This window comes from Pinus tabuliformis, chromosome X (genome assembly GCF_031772625.1).
Source record: "Pinus tabuliformis cultivar Carrire ecotype Pingquan chromosome X, CPIR1, whole genome shotgun sequence".
Classification (NCBI taxonomy): Eukaryota; Viridiplantae; Streptophyta; class Pinopsida; order Pinales; family Pinaceae; genus Pinus; species Pinus tabuliformis.
Window position 1 is genome coordinate 577,536,000 of NC_142308.1, and position 6,000 is coordinate 577,541,999.

Below are 6,000 nucleotides of genomic sequence, written 5' to 3' on the forward strand. Positions count from 1 at the left end.
TGTGCTTGATCTATGTGTCCATGATCCGATCAGTTGCAGCTTGTTCCATGCAATTTGGATTTAACTATGTTGGTGTGAGTTGTTATGCAATGTCAGATGTGTCTAGTAATGGTGGAAAGTATGGTCAAAGCTGGTCCACATTGAACATTAGGTGCAGGCCAAGGAATGGGGGAATTCTGAGCTCAAATTCATTGTCTCCCATAGCCTTGGTAATGGTGTAAGGACCATATCGGAGTGGTCTGAGTTTCCGATAGGCTCCAGTAAGGCGTTCCTTTTGCAAATGCAACTGGACTTTGTCGCCTGATGTTGATCATGTCGCTACTTGTACTTGGCATTTGATTTCTCCAGAATGTCATGGAACTGTTGGCAGATATGTTGGATGTTATCAATGAAGTTGTTTGCCTTATCTGTTTCGGACTGGACATGAGCCAAATCTGCCTAAGTAGCTGTAAATGGCATGGACACATCAATGTGACATAGTGGCTGGAATCCCAAGCCCACCTGAAAAGGGTTGTGGCCAGTCGAGCTGTGGAGAGCCCGGTTATAACTGTGCTAAACATAAGGGAGTCTCTCATCCCATGTGCGTGGATGCTTTGAGTTGTACATGCGCAGAATGTGTACGATCATCCTGTTGAAAACCTCTGTCTGGCCATCAATTTGGGGATGGAAGGCTGTGGACTTAGTGAGTTTGGTGTCCAGCATCGACCAGAGACTGGACCAAAATGTATTAAGGAACCTGTTGTCCCGATCTGAGATGATAGACTGTAGGATCCCAAAGTGTACCCACACTCGTTCAAATAAGAGTTTAGTAGTGGCTTCTATTGTGGTGTACCCACACTCGTTCAAATAAGAGTTTAGTAGTGGCTTCTGCTGTGATATTCTTCTTGGAGGCCACCATAACGGCCATCTTCGAGAAGCTTTTGACGACCACAAAAACACAGTCGTTTCCATGCTTAGTAGAAGGAAGTCGCGACATTTAATCCATGGAAATGTATTCCCAAGGTCGACTAGTGGTTGGCAACGGGGTATAGAGGCCTTGATTCTTGATGGTCGGTTTGGCAATGGCGCAGGCAGTGCAGGATATGATGTACTTCTCGACATCTTGTTGAAGATTCGGCCAATATAAATACTTATGTAGTACTTCCACCATTTTCTCGACCCCGAAATGCCCAACAGCCCGACTATAATGTGCTTCCCAAATCATCTTGGCACGCTCGCTTGAAGGAACAAAAAGGTGACCTAGGTGGCATAACAAGGCATCCTGGAGGTGCAAATCTGGAACGTTCTGACCCTCCAAGAGTGTCTGGTATGTGTGGTTGAATTCTGGGTTTCTTTTGTAGAGAAGTGGCCAATCCGAAGTCTCGTGCCCACAAGAGTTGAGCATAGTGGTTAACGCTATGATCAGTGGCTAGCTGAGGCAATCTGCAACATTATTGGTGTTTCCCTTCTTATACTTGATATTCAAATGGAACTGTTGCAGGTATGTGGACCACTCTTGATGGTGATCATTCTGTAATTTCCCTTGGGTCTGTATGAACTATAGGCGCCGGTGGTCTGTGTGGATGACCGTTTCCTTCCCCAAAATGTAATGCTTCAATTGTCAGCAAGCCTGCACAATGGAATACATCTCTTTGTCATAAGTGGGATACTTCCAGACTGTGTCTGAAAGTGTCTCACTATGATAAGCCACTGGATGCCCGTGTTGAGTATGGACTGCCCCAATAGCATAGTTAGAGGCATCCGTCTCGATCTCAAATGGTTGTTGCAAGTCTGGTAATGCGAGCACTGGTGCCGAGCAGAGGCGATGTTTCAACTCTGTGAATGCCTTCTGTTGAGATTCAGACCAAAATAATTTTTCTTTCGCTCCTCCCTTGGTGACTTGACTCAAGGGCCAAGTGATATGAGAAAATCCCAACATGAACCAGTGGTAGAAGTTGGCAAGACCCAGAAAGTTGTGGAGCTCTGTCAGAGTGGTTGGAGATGGGAAATTTCGAATGAATTGGATCTTGGCTAGATCCACATGGACCCCCATTCATCAATAATGTATCCTAGATATTGAACCTGGTTCATGCCAAAAGTGCATTTCTCCAAATTAGCACATAGCTTGTGTTGTCGTAGTGTTTGGAGAACCTGTTGGATGTGGTGGAGGTGCTCTTCCCAACTCTCACTGAAGATCAGGATGTCATCCAAGTATACCACTACAAATGAGTTGGTGAATGGCCAAAAGATGTCATCCATTAGCCTCATGAAGGTTGTAGGAGCATTCGTCAACCCGAAAGGCATAACCAACCATTCGAAAATGCCCTCCTTAGCTTTGAAGGCAGTTTTCCACACATCAGAGGGTTCAATTAGTACCTAGTGATATCCTGACTTCAAATCAATCTTGCTGAAATATTTTGCCTCCTTTAGTTGGTTCAGGAGGTCATTAATCCGTGGGATCGAGTACCTATTCCGGACAGTGATCTTGTTTAGCTCCCGATAGTCAATATCGAGTCTCCAAGTCCCATCCTTATTCTGTACCAACACGATCGGGTTCCCACACGGTGATGAACTCGGACGGATGTGACCTTTCTGCAACAGCCCATGAATCTGCCTCTTGATTTCATCGTTCTCCAGAATGGAGCACCAATATATTGGTCCATTGGGCAGCGATGCACCTGGGGTCAGATCGATGGAATTCTTGACCTGACAGTGCAGAGGAATCCTTGCGGGGGAGGTGAAGATGTCCTCGTACTCCTCCACGACTTTGTCCATCTGTAGTTGTCGTGCAGAGGACCCTTTCTAGAGGTCGTGGCCACTGTCTTCTTCTTTCCTTGAGGGTGTATCATCAGGAAAACAAATTTCCTGGTTTTGGAAATGAGCTTACTGCATTCTTTTGCAGTAACCAAAGAGATGGTGGTAGGTGGTGCTACCTCCGGTATCCTGTACAACTTATTTCCCAAAGTAACAATAACAACACGAGGCCTTGATTCATACACAGCATGTCACTTCCACACGTATGGTTGGCCTAATACTACATCACAAACATCAAGGGGAGCAACGTCACACAATACCTCATCCGTGAAGGGCTTGATGTTGTATGGAAGACGACACTGCTAGTTCACGCGAAGATCTCGTCCTTGGTGAAGCCACACGACGGTGTACAATTGTGGATGTGTTGTGGTCAATAAGCCCATCTACTTCATGACCTCTGCCAAAATGAGGTTCTTTTGGCTCTCGTTTTCAATAATAAATTGTAGCGGGGAGCCCTTTACCCACATCTAGGAGTGGAAGAGGCGCTCCTCCTCCTTTGGATCTTTGGGTTCCTCCTTCTGGATCTTCATGGTGGCAACGGTGGCGTTGGGCTCTGCATCGATAATCTGCTTCCCTTTGTCATTCCCCTTGTTGGGTTCTGACTCAGAGTTAGAACATGCATATGATTCTGAAACCTTTAGCTTGGCCACCAGTGACTGCTTGGCCCGACACTCACTTGTGTTGTGAGTGGAGCTCTTATGGAACTCACACCACTTTCCAGTGTCCTTTTTTGGCTTCCCGGCGCTGTTCTTTGCTTGTGGCTTTGGCGGGTTGTCTTGGGCCGCCCCGCCTTGACTTTCTCCTTTGTTCTGTGGTTTGGGGGCACCTTTCCCTTGCTTTGGATTCACAGATCCAAAGTCTCGCTTCTTCTGTTTAAAATTTTTCTCGATCTTGATGGCATATCGGTATGTCGTGCTGAGCAAGGAGATGTTCAGGCATTCTATTTCTTCCTAGATGTACCTGTGTAGGTAACCACGGTATTTGAGTACCAAATGATGCTCCGAATCCCTGATACCCAACTTTGTGCGAAGAGTATGAAAAATATTGGTGAACTCGGGCATGTCTTGGTCCCTTCCCTCCCGCAGCATGGTCCACTTTATGTATTGATCCTCATAGCTTTCGACAGGGTAGTACTGCTCCTTGATGGCAACCCAGAATGAATTCCAAGTGGGTGCGGCTGAAAACAGTGAGGCCATACTTTCATCCTTCTTCTCGTAGTAGGTTTCCCACTAGTCCTTGACGTGGGGAGCGACTTTGAGAAGAGCGAAAGTAATATTTTCCTGGCCGGAAAAATCATGAACAAAAAAATACCCTTCTAGCAGATTTAACCATTTATCTACGGTGTCTGCATCTATCTGACCCTCAAATATGGGAATGTCAAAGTTAACTTGTACCTTAAATGGTGTGGCACTTCTAGAGTAGCTGCTGGAAGTAGATGTGTCGCCCTTGGGTAGTCACTGAAGGATCTGGGCAAAGTTGTCCATCATCGCATTCCTTTGTTGCTCGAGGGCTTCTTCAATCAAGATTTTGATAGGATCTCCTGCCCCCTCATCTTTCTTTTCATTTGCCATGGGAGGCCGTCGGGATTTACGAGGCTGGTCTTGCAAAGGTTTGACCAGTTCAAGCCCTAACTCCTTCTATCTCGACCTCGTTGGGGACATGCAAAGAAAGACAGAAAAAGAGTAGACCGCTCTGATACCATTGATCCAGATTTAAATAGTAATGAAACAAATTACAGATATAACCATACATACAGAGATGCAACATAAATAATACTTCATTTCATTACTGTAAAATATTGGAATATGCTTACAAACAAAAATGGAAATAAACTAGCTAGGGCGATGGTAGCTTATCTCTGGGAAGAGATGTGGCGGCTACATGCCTCTGAATTGCCTTAGAATGAGGCTCAAGGGCCTTTTTATTATTGAACAATAAGATCAAACCCTAAACAACCAAAACCCTAACCCGAGGAGATGTAATACTAAGAGTTGATGGGTCTCGTTGGGGTGAGTTGGACAACTAACTTCTCGGGGTCGCGACTTGGTCATATTATCTTCGTTTGATGTGCATGATAACCCGTTGGAAAGATCTCTTCGAGGACTACAACGGAAAAAGACGATTTTAGGGCCTCAAAACGGCTCTGGAAGTTTAGGACCCGTAAAACTGCTAAAAATAATAAACTGTGCTGCAATTAAGGAAACTAAAAAATTTGAAAGAAACAATGGTGGGGATCCAAGTGGAATTGGCGGTGGCCACCAATATCCACCTAGATCACACTGTTGCTTGGAAGTGCACAATGTGCCGGGGAGGCCTAGTGAGGGCGCAGGGTGCAGTTGTAGTGGGCAGAGATGCCTCACTGTGGCTTAGAAGTGTGCCATGTGCTTTGGAAGGGAGCCTTTTCTATTGGGCACAATTTGAAATCACAGAGGGTGCCTATTTTCCAAAAGTGTGCTCTTCTCAAAGACAAGCTCAAAACTGTTAAGTGAAGGTCAACAACAAGTTAAGAGAATGGATGCAAGTGTTTATAGATTCTACCGCAGTCAAGATTGGAAGGTGAAAGGTCATGGAATGTGAAGATTCAATAGAAACACTACTTGTGACAACAAGACCATAATTATAGGAGTGAGTATGTATGAAAAATACACTTCATATGCGAAAACATATTGAAACGCCACTAAGGAAAATAAAAGCACTACTAAAAATGACAAAAGAAAGCAAAAAAGACACTTTGAAAAACTTATCGAGAATCCACACACAAAAAGACTCCTTGTGGTGAGAATATGAACTCAGCCTAGAGTGAATAGTGATTATGAGAATGCATAATGAATTGGGTTGCTTATAAACAAAATATACATGCAAAGCAAGACTAGAGATTCAATGCATGCTCACCACTTGTCAATTAATGAGTGAGTTAGTTAAATCAAGTGTAGAGGGTCCCTATTTTCTAGGAATGTGATTGGAATGCAAAGAAGGAAGGGAACATGTGTTGATGACAGTGAGTGCACACCAACTGAAGGCAAGGAGTGTGAAAAATTTGAGAGCAAGGAGGGCACACTCTTTGTTTACAAGGAGTCTGCACTCTTTGTGGAAAATATGTGTGCTCAACCATGAGGATGAAGTGCTCTCCAATAATAGATAGAAGTGTGCTCAAGCTCAAGATGACACAACTTCCTCTAATAGTGCATGTGCGATTTCTAACTTTAG